At 43.3% G+C, this 16410-nt stretch overlaps 1 protein-coding gene across 3 annotated transcripts in view; it reads left to right on the top strand.

The window, feature by feature from the left end:
* LOC136675419 (muscleblind-like protein 1) overlaps window positions 1-16410 on the top strand; it is a 90674-nt gene that overhangs the window by 19811 nt on the left and 54453 nt on the right. The window contains exon 1 of one of the 3 annotated variants that reach the window (XM_066651960.1): window positions 6290-6330. The exons of 1 other annotated variant lie outside the window; for it this stretch is intronic. The gene's annotated coding sequence lies outside the window, so the exon portion shown is untranslated. Of the gene's footprint in view, window positions 1-6289; window positions 6331-10114; window positions 10268-16410 lie in introns of those variants that run through there. One more of the 3 variants, XM_066651959.1, reaches the window with a different exon arrangement.

Below are 16410 nucleotides of genomic sequence, written 5' to 3'. Positions count from 1 at the left end.
CTACAGTCACAGTGCTGGAGTGACAGAGAAATATTGACTGAAATGGCAGTGTTTCTGCTCACTCATGCCTCACTCCAGGGCCTTCGCACTAAAGTCAGCTGTGGCTCATTCTCCTTTAAAGGAACAGGTGCTGAAACCAGTCACTCTGTGCAGACAGGGTATGAAAAATGCTGTGTTGTTTGATCCTTTTCAGCCAAAGCATGTCACAGATGTTTCATTAAGACCCCAGGGGACTGTGTTGTCTTGTGGATTGTGGCCAGTTTGACTGTGTTTACACTAATGGTAACATCATACAACATGATCATTTTTAAGTTCATTGTTAAAGGACCTTTAAGTAGTATTTTAACCATAAAATGACAATTTTAAAATCGTTGTGATGCTTCACGTCCTGCAATGGGAAGAACCGAGCCTCTGTCATTGCTACTTCAGGCTCAGCACTTGATTTTAGGACTGTGCTCGTAGGAGCCCCAACTATTCTACCAAATCATGCCTAGTGTTCCTTTAAAATGAGCTCAGTTTTACATAAAATTTGTCTCATTCAAAAACCAGTTTCAAAGTGGGGATTTTTCCCAAAATGCAAGAAAAGGAAGAATTTGTGATGTATGACACTGGGCAGGAATCAGCGAATATCTTGATGACAGCGGGCCCTGAGGAGGATGATTAGTTGTTGATCACAAAAGCCATAGGTGTGTAATGGAGTGCTAACCCTCCGGAGAACACAGTTCCCCTACTAGGCCTTTATCCACCTCTAGCTCATGCAGTGCTCATGGAGAACACAATATAAACACAAAGCTGAAGGTGCCCAACACTTTCAATGTCAGTGTTTTGTTGGCTGCACCGTGAGAAAAGGTGGAAGTGCCTCATGGTTTTGCAGGCAAAGAGTAATCAAAGAATGGACAGAAATAAGAGAAGAGATTAGGTTAAGGGAGAACAATGCCAAGAGGCAGAATGGTAATACATCGACTTAAAGCAGAAGTGAAAGATAAAGACAAAGAGTTCAAGACCGAAGGACAGTTAGAGGAAGAGGAACACAGCAGAAACAAAGAAGAGAGCAACAATAACAGAGAAAGTGTAGTGTACCTAATGTACATTTTTACATAGAGACAAAAGCTGTGTACAACGATGCTCTTATTTACTGCGCAGGGCATTATTTATTTAATTATAAGGACTACTACTTTTGTTGTGGTACTGGAGAGCATCTGCTGCACAGTTACTGTCCCAAAGTGCACTTTGTGCTGTAGTAGACGTGGAATACCCATGATTCACTGAATCATTTGATTACAGTGCCACAAGCAGCTTCTCTGAGTGCACACTTGGTTTACACAATAACTTCCCTGAATTTTGAAAACACTTCCCGGTAATAATGTCGTAAATAGGACTCTTGCTGTTTGGGGAACTGTGCTTATGGGAGTAAAGTGTTCCAGAGCAAATATTTCAGCTCCACGCGTTTCTGTCCTGGGTAAATTCCTTGTGAGTTTGTTTATGCATTATATAGTTCATGCAAAAATACACCTACAACCAAGGAAGTGTTTTAGATGCAGAATCTGAAAGTTATGAAGGTAATTATGAAGATTTGTAATATAATGAGCTCAGGTTGGAGACTTATCTCTGGCTGAAACATGAAGATGTGCCTAAGAAGATGTAATGAGTTTATAGTTTAATTTGTATGGAACTGTAGTATTCTCCAATAAAATTGATAAAGGTGTAACATATGAAGGGTGGAGGAAGTACTCCAAAATGTGAAGAGGTCTGAAGGCCTGCCCCATCATGTGCCTGAGGACACTGTTATTCTGTACAGACACGTGACTCTTAAACAAAAACAAACTGATGTAAGAATCTGCACATATTAGTTATATTTTAAAATGTTTTTTGGGCAGCACATGACTGTAAGGAAATATTCACACAATCTCCTGCTCTTTTCTCATTTTATGGTATTTGTTCATTCATTCATTCATAGTCTTTAACCCTGAGACTTCCTTTTTCAGCCTTTCCGGAGTCTTCCCGGAATCACTGGGGGCAAGGTAGGAAGACACCCTGTAGGGGGTGCCAGTTCTTCACAGGGCGACACACACTCACACATTCACTCACACACACCTACGGACACTTTTGAGTCTCCAATCCACCTCCGGTTTCCTCTGCGTGGGTTTCCTCCGGGTGACTGTTTGTGAGGAGTGTGGTGTGTTCTCCCTGTGTCTGCGTGGGTTTCCTCCGGGTGACTGATTATAAGGAGTGTGGTGTGTTCTCCCTGTGTCTGCATGTGTTTCCTCCGGGTGACTGTCTGTGAGGAGTGTGGCGTGTTCTCCCTGTGTCCGTGTGGGTTTCCTCCGGGTGACTGTTTGTGAGTAGTGTGGTGTGTTCTCCCTGTGTCTGCATGGGTTTCCTCCGGGTGACTGTCTGTGAGGAGTGTGGTGTGTTCTCCCTGTGTCCGCGTGGGTTTCCTCCAGGTGACTGTTTGTGAGTAGTGTGGTGTGTTCTCCCTGTGTCTGCATGGGTTTCCTCCGGGTGACTGTTTGTGAGGAGTGTGGTGTGTTCTCCCTGTGTCTGCGTGGGTTTCCTCCGGGTGACTGTCTGTGAGGAGTGTGGTGTGTTCTCTCTGTGTCTGCGTGGGTTTCCTCCGGGTGACTGTCTGTGAGGAGTGTGGTGTGTTCTCTCTGTGTCTGCGTGGGTTTCCTCCGGGTGACTGTCTGTGAGGAGTGTGGTGTGTTCTCCCTGTGTCCGCGTGGGTTTCCTCCAGGTGACTGTTTGTGAGTAGTGTGGTGTGTTCTCCCTGTGTCTGCATGGGTTTCCTCCGGGTGACTGTTTGTGAGGAGTGTGGTGTGTTCTCCCTGTGTCTGCGTGGGTTTCCTCCGGGTGACTGTCTGTGAGGAGTGTGGTGTGTTCTCTCTGTGTCTGCGTGGGTTTCCTCCGGGTGACTGTCTGTGAGGAGTGTGGTGTGTTCTCTCTGTGTCTGCGTGGGTTTCCTCTGGGTGACTGTCTGTGAGGAGTGTGGTGTGTTCTCCCTGTGTCCGCGTGGGTTTCCTCCGGGTGACTGTTTGTGAGTAGTGTGGTGTGTTCTCCCTGTGTCTGCATGGGTTTCCTCCGGGTGACTGTCTGTGAGGAGTGTGGTGTGTTCTCCCTGTGTCCGCGTGGGTTTCCTACGGGTGACTGTTTGTGAGGAGTGTGGTGTGTTCTCCCTGTGTCTGCGTGGGTTTCCTCCGGGTGCTCCGGTTTCCTCCCATGCACCAAAATCACACGTTGGTAGGTGGATTGGAGACTCAAAACTGTCCGTAGGTGTGAATGTGTGAGTGTGTGTCACCCTGTGAAGGACTGGCACCCCCTTTAGTGTGTGTTCCTGCCTTGTGCCCAGTGATTCCGGGTAGACTCCGGACCCACCACCGCCCTGAACTGAGTAAGGGTTACAGACAATGAATGGATAATAACAATAATACACAGTCATTGACGTTTTCTCACAAAACCTAGAGATAACCGTGGACTTTGCAGTTATTTCATTTATCTTTATTACATTTACGAGGATGATATGTATTCTCCTGTTACATGAGTCATTTGTCAAAAAAAAAAAAAACAGAGTTGATGCTGATCTTCAGAATAAATGTTTACATCATCTGGCAGTGATTGTGGAGGAAGAATCAGACTTTGGCCCAAGTGGAAAATAGATGGCTTAAACACTCCATTCTTTGTACAGGCCTTAAATTTGGATAATACAGATGTATAAGAGGTTTTGTTCTAATGGCGATGGTAAACAAACTCAGACTAAGGATCCCTGCTCATTCTGGAGTAAATAAAATAGCTACATTTGAGATTTGGAGACTGTGTTGCTGTATACTGTTGTACTTTGCTATGGACCATTTTGTATCAAATGCCTCGGAACTGTGTTTACATCACCACAACTGAACTAAGCAGGAATTTTCCCTGTCATTTTTCATTCCTCAGAACATTCTCTTTTCTCTTTTACCAGTGTTCCTCAGAATTATTGGCCCCCAAAGTGCAGAAGAATTACAAACACACACTCACCTTTCACCATCACGTCTTTCCTGTTTATGACCTCTGACACATATCTACATTTAAATAAAACGTACAAATCTAAAGCAGAAACTATTTCAGACAAAGTTCAACTTTGTGAAACCATTCTATTGGTAACTAGAGTCATTTTGCTTTTATTTTTAAATCATATTGTTTAATACACTGAACAGTCACTGTGTTAGGAACAACTCATATGTATTTACACTCACTGTCCACACAGCAGCACGTTGTAGTTGCTCTGCCCTTCTGTTGCTCTGCATACTTTTGTACTCCCCCTTTTCTCCCGTTCCTCAGCGCTCAGGACCCCCACAGAGCAGGGATGCTGTGAATCATCCTCTACTATGGGGTACACCTATGGGGTAGGTGTGTCTAACAGAGCGACTGGACTGGACATGTGACTGGACATGACTCATATAGCAGCACTGCTGTGTCTAATCCACACACACACACACACAGTGTCACTGCAGCGCTGAGAACCACCCATACCTGCTCTGTGGGGGTCCTGTGGGGACCTGACCTTTGAAGAGCAGGAGAGAAAGTATGCAGAGTAACCGCTGGACTACAGTCTGTAAGTGTAGAACTACAAAGTGCTCCTGTGGACGGTGGAGCTGAGAGGATGGACAGTGAGCATAGAAACAAGGTCGGTGTCCTTCATCCAGTGATGGCTTGGTGTGTTCTAAAAACAGATAAATGACAGAGAGAAAGAGAGACAGAGGGAGAGTATAAATGAATGTGCAGTCTGGATAAATGTGTGTGGGTTTGTAAGTGTGTGATTAGTGTGTCAGTGTGCAACTGAGGGGAAGAAGAACTGTGAGAGGCCATTTTGGGCAAAATCACACTGCAGCATGCACACACTACACACACAAACACTTTTACTACACATACTGTGTTCTCACACTGGTCCTGAATACAATAAAAAAAATTCAATTAAAAATTTGCTAGCAGAGAACAATGTGAGGAAAACCACGTCAGGCAACAAGCAGTGTTCTCGCAAACAGAAAAACATTTCCCGTGAGGAAAATGCACTTTGAGTTAAGATTCACCCTGTGCACGAGGGAAAGTTTCTGCTCTTGTGTTCTGACAGGGGGCGCCATTCCAGACACAATACACCACAAAACAAAACACCCCAAACACAGAGGGAACAGGAGAATATATCATATTTAATATGTATTTATTACGTCACACGTACATTCTCAGGTTCCTGCGGTTACCGGTTCATTCGTAACAGTGTGAGCACACGCTCCTGACAGCGTGCGGCTGGCTGTGTAACTGGAAATAGAAATGAAGATTTATTGAGCTCTATTCCCCAAAGCTTATTGTTATTGTGTGAAAACGAAACAAATCGATATCATTTTATCGCCCAGTTCTAATTAAAACTGCATCTCCCCACAATCGTAGACATTCCCTTTAATGAACATTTTGTTGCTTGTTGTCTCATAGTTCCTGATGAGGCTCGTACTGTAAACACGCTCAAGGTGGGATGTGTGTTTCTGATGTGGCTGGGAAGGTGACTACAGTTTGGCCATATGGTTTTAAAGGGACAGTACATAATAATACATTTTATTTGTAATGCACTTTACATTTCAAGGAAATCTCCTCACATGAATACAGTGGAGGAGATGTTAAGAGAATTGAAGAAAAGAATTAAAAGAGAATTTGATGTAATAGATATAGACAATATTATGTGGATTAGAAGTCCTGAATGTTGATTAATTTCCATACATTTTCAGTTAATTGCCCAGCCCTTGTGTTTCAGTGTGTTTTGTCCTACACGGCCTTCCATACACAGCACTCTGTAATCGAACACAGTCGTCCTCCGTTTTCTTTTCTGTTCTTTCCCTCATTTCTTCCTGCCCTCTGTTTTCCCTCCTCCCAGTTTCCTGGCTCCGCTTCCTGGTTTTGTGCTGGTAGGTGGAGCCTTGCTTGTGTGTGATTGGCTACAGGGCTGGATGTGCTGCACTGCTGTATTGCTGTGCTGTTAGACTGCTACTGCTCTCTCTCTCTCTGTCTCTCTCTCTCGCTCACTCGCTTTGCAGAGGCACTGCTCAGATCACACACAGAGCAACAAGAAACCTCATGCGTGCTAAGCTTCTCTGTCTCTCTGTATCTGTCTCTCTGTAACTCTCTCTCTCTCTCTCTCTCTCTCTCTCTCTCTCTCTGTCTCTCTCTCTCTCTCTCTCTCTCTCTGAGAATGGTCCAGCTGGTGCCTGGGGCTCTACTGTTGCGGCCTGCTGCCTGCATCTGATCACACACACACACACACACACACACACACACATGTCCGGCACACAGGGAAACACAATGTGAGAGGTAAGGATTTCCTCTCTCTCTCTCTCTCTCTCTCTCTCTGAGCCAGCTGCAGAGCTGTTTTCATTTTTCTTACAGAGAAACCTTCCGGCAGTGCAGTCCTTTCAGTGTGTGTGTGTGTGTGTTTGTGAGAGAGGTGAGCTGTGTTTTGATTGCCATGGTACTCTGTTGCTAATAGTTTATGTCTTGTTGTTTTGATACACACACACACACACACACGGCAAACAGGTCACTTTTTCTGTCTCTGTGCCAGATTAGAAACATTGATCCATAGAAACACACAAGTGTGTGTGTGTGTGTGTGTGTGTTTATCAGGAAGCAGGCTGAAGGCGTGACCCTACTTCTGTTTCCCCCTTTGCCTTGTGTAGTCAGAAATGGCACGTGGTTGTAACTGTTAAAGAATGCCTCCTCCGCTCTGTTGCAGATCGTACTCGCACTGATCAGTCTTCAGAGTCGTCACCGAACTCTTCTCATGTGTTTGTGCTCAGAAATAAAGCTTAATTACTGCTTAGACGTGAGAAAGATGCCACTAAGTTCTTTAAAGTATTGTTTATGTGAGTAGAGAGTGTGTGATGGAAAAGGTCTAAAGGTAAAGCCTTAAGTGAAATGTTCTTTAAACGGGTTAAAGGTGTGTCTCTCTCAGATCTCACTCAGGGAAAGGACCGTGTTTGTAACTGTTTCAGTAGTTTAGAGGCCAGCTCTCTTCTGTGTTACATGACAGTTTTACATCTGCTCTGCTTTTCTTTCTTTTTGATAAACGAGAACACAACACTCAAGCATTCATCAAGTTTATGAAGCATCAGGTAGATTCCTGGAGCTTGGCTTTGTGCCAAACTACCTTTGACATCAGAGTTAATTAGATCTATTTTTTAATATTATTCATTGATTGTGTTTGTTTTAGTCTCATTTTAGTCATTGGATTATTGCTAGTCTACTTCTGTGTTTAGTTTGTGTAGTCGGTCTAATGTAGTCTAGTTTTAGTTCATTTTAAAAAGACCCTACATTTTTAGTCATGTATTTTAAAGTTTAAAAATACAGCGCAAAATAAATCTAATAAAAAATTTGTGAATCACTCACCTACAGTTAATATCAGCGTCACCTAGAGGCTGAAGAATCGATTCTTTTGGAGTTGACACCTCCTCACTGTTCTGCTCAAACCCTAACCTGAGTGGACAGAAATAGGCTTAGGGTTTTCATTTACAGAAGGATTTCAGAAGACTGTTGTCGTCTGGTGTTTCTCATCATTAGCTTTGTGTCCTGTGACAGAGAGAGAACCAAAATGATCAAATATGAATTATTATCATTCAGTTTCTATCAAGGAAATATGGAAGAAGGTTTAATTAGTCAGAGGGAACAGTGTTATGTATTTTTACAAACCCCTTTTCCACTCGGCACCTTTAATGTAATATTTTCTAATACGTTAAAAAAGAAAATTTACTTTGTGCTAAAGGGCCCCCTTTACACTCCTCCCTACAATATTCACTACACACTGCACTATTTTAGGAACTGAGTTCAGGAGCAGGGTTTTACCAAATTATGGGTATCATCTATCACCTTGTGTACATGGCATGTGCACTGCATTGTGGGATTGTTTGAGTGCACTGACAAATGTCCACTATGTTCTGGACACTAATACACAATGGCGGAACTTTAAAATAGTGCACTGTGTAGTGAACAGGGGACGATTTCGGACGCGGGGCTAAAGGCTAATTCTCTTAAACCTTTATTTAATTTTCATAAGTTCAAAGAAATGATTTCCTGTGTTTGCTCTGAACAACTGAATTGTGTTTTGTAAATATAAACACATCCTTGATGCCTGTAACACACAAATTGAGCTGGAAACTTGTTGATAACAGTCTGGAGGGTCCGTTTCCTTTTTGGCACAGAACTGAGTGTTTGTTTTTGGCGAAAACAAGCTGAAACATGGACTCATCTGGAGCACAGCAGGTCCGCTGTCTCTTGGACCCTCGTAGACGAGCCTGGACACAGTAAAGTCTGAAGTGTGGCTGTGTAGAACTGATGCATGGCTTTCTCCAGACTGCATTTCATGATGCAGCAACTGACTGTCCAAGTCCTTGAACTGCCAGTCCAAGTGGCGATAGTTTTCCAAAATATTCCCAAGTGACTACATTAATTACAGCTGCATTTCCCATGCAGTTCTGTCTGAGGGCTGGAAAGTCATGCTAAAGGAACAGGTTAGATTTGAGTTCTTATTGCTCCTGGGGCTCCCTCTAGTGTAACGCAGATTTACAACACACTGAAATCTACTGACATCAGTGAAGAGGGGGAGGGAATGGGAGAGGTCGCCTACCCTCTTCCAAAAGTTACATAGTGCAATTACTGCAGTGCTGCACCCATAGTAGGCCTATTCTCCTAGTTACAGCTCAGTGGAGAATCACTTTGAAACACTGAAGCTTTAATTTTATGTGAAACATATTACATAGTGTTCCTTTAAACGAGAGTAAACTGTAAAAGTCCTTTATTACTTGCAGCTTTGTGTTAAGAAATTTTCTTTTTGACTTGTTTGAAATTTCTATCACAAAGTCTGGTGCAGAGTGGTGAGTGCGTGGTTGCTTCTAGTCTGGGCCTTTTTTGCATGCTGCATTTATCCAGTAGCAGGATACTCTCAGCTCCTTCCTCGACACCTGCTTTTAAATGGTTTAATTTGAATATTCTATAAACTTTATCTATGACTCTTCTTCTTTGAGTGTGTTGCAGGTGTTAAGTTCAAAATGTGTTTCTATTCCCATAACTCAACCAAGTTCATCATCAACTTCATTAAAAGTCTTTGTTTATTTGTTAAAGTTTAAGGGAATTAAAAAAAACACAGATATATTTTGTTAAATTTTACATTTTACAGTAGATCCCAGTTATCCCACCTCGCGCTCAGTGATTTCGGGTTGACTCTGGACCCACCGCGACCCTGAACGGGTTAAGGGTCAAAGATAATGAATGAATGAGTAGATCCCAATTTTTCAGGGAGTGGGGGGTTTGTGGTTTTTCAGCAATTTATGTGCGTTGATATATGTTGGAGGTTAAATGTCTTTAGTCGTCAACATCAACACAACATCACCGTCCAATTAAAAAACTGTGTGTGTCTGTGTTCTTAGTTACTGCATCATTTGAACACAGCAGCTGTCCTTCACACTGTGTGGAAATCTCATGACGAATGACCAATAGAAACGCTCCAAAATTACTCTCAATATCATTTTTTTACATTGACTTCCACTGAAAATTAAGGTTTCTTTCACCTTCTGTAAAGTTACTATTTTTTTGGAGATACATGTAATGGGACAGTGATGATATGTTTAAATGAAAATATATCCTTGCTGTCCACTGAAAAACATAAAAACAAAAATAGTAACTTTACAGCAGAAGGGAAAAAACCCCTAGCTTTCAGTGGAAGTCAATGTAAAAGAGTAATTTTGGAGGATTTCTATTGGTCCATTCTTCATTAAATATTCACACTGAGACATCAGCATTATCCCTCTTTCCTTATCTTTTCTGACTGTGTTGGTTTTATATATATATATATATATATATATATATATATATGTATGTGTGTGTGTGTGTGTGTGTACTCATGTGTATCTGTTTTTTGCATACACTCCCTATGCCGTTGCAGCCTTCGACTCTCCTCCCCCAAAATGTAAATTATGTGTGACACGTCTGGCTGCTGTTTCCTAATATGGGGCAGTGCAGAGTTTCAGCAGAGCAGTAGGACCCTGCCAGCAGCGCCAGGATTCCACTGGGGTGTGTGTTTGTGTCTAAGAGTGTGTGTGAGAGAGAGAGCGAGAAAGAGAGAGAGGGTGGGAGTGTGTGTGTGTCAGTGGAGAGAGAGTGTGCAACAGTAGAAGAAGCTAGTGAGGGAAAGAGAGATGTTGACGCAGGGTTTTCACTTCTTCTCTTTGAAACTATCACTCCACTCAACAGAAACCATGTAAGTACATTCCGCTAAAATCTTAAAAACACACACAGACTTTGTGCGTTAGCTGTGCTGTAAGCTGCTCGGGTTACACACTTGAGACGTGTTATCAGTAGCTGTGCTGGTGTGTTCTCACTCGCTGCAGCGTAAGGTACGCAGTTATTAGAGAAACAGACTGTGTTCAGTTTAAGAAGAAAAAGGGGAGATACTCCAGCTTTTCAAAATGTGAAATTACACGTGAAAATGTAAACATCGTAATAGACGGGTTTCAACTGGAAGGCTCCATTCTGAAAAAGGAGAGCGGAGAATTTGTAAACAAAACATTTTATTGATTTTTATATTTCATTTATTCATTGTTTGTAAAACTTGTCCACTTCAGCGTCGGTGGGTCCGGAGCCTACCTGGAATCACTGGGCGCAAGGCGGGAACACACCCTGGAGGGGGCGCCAGTCCTTCACAGGGCGACACACACTCACACCTACGGACACTTTCTTTTTAAATCTAATTTACTATTAAAGGTCATTTTAATTCACCAGTTTCCATGTAAACTCTCAAGAGAAGAGAGGTGAAGGGTCATTTCATAGTAAATAAATGGATCGTTTTTATCATCGCACACTGAAGTGTAGTTTCCCTTTAAGAGTCTGTTATCTTTGTCCCGATTCAAGGAACGTGTTGTTGATGAAGACAAGCTGTAAATGTCGCATTATTAATAAAATATCATCTTTAACTTTAAGCTGGAGAAGTGTGTGATGAACTGTGGTGAACAGTTACTGGAAAAAGGAATAAAAATGATGGTAGTTTGGTGATTTTCTCCTCATCATCCTCCAAGGCTTCAAAGACTTCTCTGAGCTTTATATAAAGTCTAAAGGTTGTATTTTGACGTTGTGTTTTTTTGGAGACTGAGGAACTAAAGCGGTTCTTTCAGGGGTAAGTTTCAGGCTGAGGACAGTAGCAGATGTTTTCCACTCGGACACAGACAAGGCAGCTATCGTGTGGCATTTATTGGTCGGGACACTGAAATAAGACAGTGCCATAAAGATTACAGACTGGGAGTAGTGTGTGGTGCGCTTTGTTTTAAGGAGGACTGGGAGTGGTGTGTGTGTGTGTGTGCGTGTGTGTTTCACACTTCACCGAAGAAAGCGAAAGTCATGAGGGACGTTTATCACGTTGTTAGAGGGAGAGGCATTGGGAACGCCTCTCTACTTCAGCGCCATATATTTTACATGTAATTTTCTATAAATAGTTGTATATTGTTAATGGAATAATAACAAGAACCGTAGTCTGTATTTGTTCAATACAGAAACAATAGGCTCAACTACAAAGTACACCTCAGGAACAATAACATTATCTTTTTTTCAACAATTACAGATTACATTTAATGATATGAAATATCAGTAGAATACAATTGATTTAATAAACAACACGTAGAGGAAGTATAGCCTTAAATAATATAATAAATAATGTAAATGATACTTTTCTCTCTCTCTCTCTCTCTCGTTTACTTTTTTGGAAAAGCCTTATCCACTAATGGTTGACTCCACAGATGCAGTAATAAACCACATTTAATCTCTGTATTTACTTCCTTTAAATACGCTATTATTCTTCCTTTAGTGTGCAGCTTTGACTTTGATATTCCTCTGTTATTACACTGTGTGATACATGATTAGGATGTAAGTAATAAATAGGTGTGATGTGAGGTTTGTGATTCTCTAATATTCACCTGTTCACAGCAGACTGCTCTAGGGCTGTTTACATTGACTGTTGAATAATGCAAATTTAAAAATGTTGGTGGAATTCCCCTTTAAGGCTAATTACTCAGTAGCTAATCTAAGCGAGTGCTGCATGGTGGAGTGTGTGTTGTGTAAATGTGTGACTCCACAGTTGTGTTTTTGAGAGCCGTAAGTGTCAGGTTTGTTGTGAGTCGCTGTTTTTACTCAGTAGAGGTTCACAATAACGGAAACTGATCGCTGCTTATATCCGTCATAATCTGTGTCTGAAACTTCTGTCACATTTTACACTTTATACTCAAGAGCACATGCAGTGTGTGTGTTATGACATTATTCATTTATTAATTACAGTGAGGATGTCACAGTGGAGCAGCAGGTAGTGTCTCTGTCACAGCTCCAGGGTCCTGGAGGTTGTGGATTCGAGTCCCGCTCCGGGTGACTGTCTGTGAGGAGTGTGGTGTGCTCTCCCTGTGTCTGCGTGGGTTTCCTCCGGGTGACTGTCTGTGAGGAGTGTGGTGTGTTCTCCGTGTGTCTGTGTGGGTTTCCTCCGGGTGACTGTCTGTGAGGAGTGTGGTGTGTTCTCCCTGTGTCCGTGTGGGTTTCCTCCGGGTGACTGTCTGTGAGGAGTGTGGTGTGTTCTCCCTGTGTCTGTGTGGGTTTCCTCCGGGTGACTGTCTGTGAGGAGTGTGGTGTGTTCTCGCTGTGTCTGTGTGGGTTTCCTCCAGGTGACTGTCTGTGAGGAGTGTGGTGTGTTCTACCTGTGTCTGTGTGGGTTTCCTCTGGGTGCTCTGGTTTCCTCCCACTCTCCAAAAACACACGTTGGTAGGTGGATGTGTGAGTGTGTGTAACCCTGTGAAGGACTGGTGCCACCAGGGTGTGTTCCCACCTTGCCCCCAGTGATTCCGTAGACTCCGGACCCACCACCGCCCGGACTGTATATGGGGTACAGATAATGAATGAATGAATGAATAATTACAGTGTAATAAGGGCATGTGTGTGCTGTTGGAGTTAGGGTTGGGTCCTGAATCAGGGCGATTCAGCTGGAGTGGTTTGTTTGTGCCTTTTAACTGTCTCATTTTCTTCATGGCTTTGTGTGATGTAAATGTCAGTCAAAATTTAAGACACATTTCACAAGATAAAATGTATCATTCCCCAAAGAAAACCCTGTATCTGTGTGTGTGTGTGTGTGTGTGTAATCTTTTAGGGTTTTGTCTCTTATTGGTAAATACCCATTGTTCCAGATGAATGCACCCCATGGCAAAGTACTCCATCATTTCATTAGCCTTCATTACTGTGTGCAACTCCCATTTTTCAGATAAAGAGGATATATTTTACAGTGATGTCTGTGTGTGTGTGTCTTCCCATGTAAAAGAGTCACAGAGAAGGTCAGAGACACGTCTGCGTGTCCTTTTGTGTGACACACGTGAGCGTGGTCTCTCCATTTTCTCTTTCTGTAAAGAAGTTAGAGCACGTCTGCAGTCTACACATCACAAAACACACAGTGAACTAATTCAGACCCATCCTTTCAGCTCTGAGCATGTCTGTTTTCACAGTGACTCAATTCTGAACACCATTTGAATGAGTTTGGTCTTCAGGACTTTTAACTTCAACAAAGTAACCATGGAAACCGCTGTATTTCTAACACACCCCACCCCCATTAAAACTATAGTCACCTCATACCAGTGTTTTTGCTTTTGCTAACGGCCACAATTGTCACCCACACACCTTTTATCTCCACTTTGATACCCACAACCACCCTCTGCAGGAGCCGACGCTTCAGTGACACTGAGTACAGACTGCTTTATGAATCACAAACCCAAAATGTAAATAATGGAGTCAGATGTACTCAAACAGCCTTGATATATTTTTGGGGTTCACAATAACGGAAACTGATCGCTGCTTTTATCCGTCATAATCTGTGTCTGAAACTTCTGTCACATTTTACACTTTATACTCAAGAGCACATGCAGTGTGTGTGTTATGACATTATTCATTTATTAATTACAGTGAGGGTGTCACAGTGGAGCAGCAGGTAGTGTCTCTGTCACAGCTTCAGGGTCCTGGAGGTTGTGGGTTCAAGTCCCGCTCCGGGTGACTGTCTGTGAGGAGTGTGGTGTGTTCTCCGTGTGTCTGTGTGGGTTTCCTCCGGGTGACTATCTGTGAGGAGTGTGTTGTGTTCTCCTTGTGTCTGTGTGGGTTTCCTCCGGGTGACTGTCTGTGAGGAGTGTGGTGTGTTCTCCGTGTGTCTGTGTGGGTTTCCTCCGGGTGACTGTCTGTGAGGAGTGTGGTGTGTTCTCCCTGTGTCTGTGTGGGTTTCCTCCGGGTGACTGTCTGTGAGGAGTGTGGTGTGTTCTCCGTGTGTCTGTGTGGGTTTCCTCCGGGTGACTATCTGTGAGGAGTGTGTTGTGTTCTCCGTGTGTCTGTGTGGGTTTCCTCCGGGTGACTGTCTGTGAGGAGTGTGGTGTGTTCTCTCTGTGTCTGCGTGGGTTTCCTCCGGGTGACTGTCTGTGAGGAGTGTGGTGTGTTCTCTCTGTGTCTGCGTGGGTTTCCTCCGGGTGACTGTCTGTGAGGAGTGTGGTGTGTTCTCTCTGTGTCTGCGTGGGTTTCCTCCGGGTGACTGTCTGTGAGGAGTGTGGTGTGTTCTCTCTGTGTCTGCGTGGGTTTCCTTCGGGTGACTGTCTGTGAGGAGTGTGGTGTGTTCTCCCTGTGTCTGTGTGGGTTTCCTCCGGGTGACTGTCTGTGAGGAGTGTGGTGTGTTCTCTCTGTGTCTGCGTGGGTTTCCTCCGGGTGACTGTCTGTGAGGAGTGTGGTGTGTTCTCTCTGTGTCTGCGTGGGTTTCCTCCGGGTGACTGTCTGTGAGGAGTGTGGTGTGTTCTCCCTGTGTCTGCGTGGGTTTCCTCCGGGTGACTGTCTGTGAGGAGTGTGGTGTGTTCTCCCTGTGTCTGTGTGGGTTTCCTCCGGGTGACTGTCTGTGAGGAGTGTGGTGTGTTCTCCCTGTGTCTGTGTGGGTTTCCTCCGTAAGTTTTTGAGGCTGAACACAGCTCCGTGATCAGTTCAGGCAGATCAGTGTAGTGTTTTGGTCCTTGTGGCACTGTCCAGCTCTCCCTGGAATTTTTCATCATGCTTCACAATGTCTCACAGAATCAAAGTGGAGTTGAAATGATGGGGCTTAGAGTGGGGAGATAGGTGCTGTATTATATCACACTGTAGAAGTGAAAGAACTGTATCCTCATCAACAGATAAAATGACCCCAAACAGAGCAAAGTTGGCAAAAATAAAAACATGTCCAACGGCTAATCTTATTAGCCATGTAAAGGCTGGCCACTGAAGTCGTTCACAAAGAGAAAGTTGACTGATTGGGGGGGGCTTGGCGTGACATATTTAGAGTTTATTCCTGTTGATCAAGTCAACGCACACTACACTACAGACACTTTGGGTCAAGTGCAACACGCAGTGACCTCCAGAATAATTGACGGCTGCAGTTATGATCTGAGGTACTAAAGCTAAGGATAAGGATCTGAGCTGGAAACATGAGAAGTGTAATCTGTTTGTATGGTTTCAGTGTGAATCAATGACATGTTTCTAAACCTTGTCGTTGAAGTTGAAAGGCATTTTATTAGCAGTGTTTCTCAGTTTCTGCCACAGAGAAATGTGCTTGGCCTCTTTTTGCGGACACGAGTTTTCTTTCTTTGACTAATTTATGGCTTCACTCAAAAATAAAGGCGCTTTGAGCGATGCCCTAAGATAGAGTGATGGATTTTTAAACCTTTAAACTCATGCATCTCTTAAACACACGGTTCTTTGTGGAACCAAAAGTCGTTCTTCTATGGCATCAGTCAAAAAAGAACCTTTTGTAGTGCCTTTATGTTTAAGAGTGTGGGTTTGACGTAACGTTGGAAAATGTGACAAAATCCTTCAATAAATTTTGTAATTAAATCTCAAACCTTGGTACTGTATTTGATCATTGGAGAGAGAGAGAGATGAAAGAGCGAGAGAAATTGAGAGAGAGAGAGAGATGAGAGAGCGAGAGAAATTGAGAGAGAGAGAGAGAGAGAGAGGGGAGATGTGGTTGATTGAGTGGCAGTATGTTAATGTGAGTTTCGTGATATTTGTTGATATACTGGGTATTATCTGGATATAAGAAGGTTTTCATTAGTGTGTGTCCTTAAACAACCCCTCCCTCCCTGTCTTTCTCTCTCCTTTGCCAGAGCAGCTCTATCACAGCACATTTCATTGCAGTGATGCAAATCGAAAGCTCTGAGTCTAGACATGATTCTCCTTTAATCATCACAGTAATAATGATTCTTTTGAGAGAAAGAGAGAGAGAGAGAGATTGAGAGAGAGAGACTGAGAGAGAGAGAGAGAGAGAGAATGGAAAGAGAGAGAGAACGGAGAGAGAGAGAGGGAGTGAGAGAGAGAGAGAGAGAGAGA

This window comes from Hoplias malabaricus, chromosome X1 (genome assembly GCF_029633855.1).
Source record: "Hoplias malabaricus isolate fHopMal1 chromosome X1, fHopMal1.hap1, whole genome shotgun sequence".
NCBI lineage: Eukaryota > Metazoa > Chordata > Actinopteri > Characiformes > Erythrinidae > Hoplias > Hoplias malabaricus.
The sequence above is the reverse complement of the archived record's forward strand: the minus strand, read 5'-3'. Positions and strand labels throughout refer to the sequence as shown.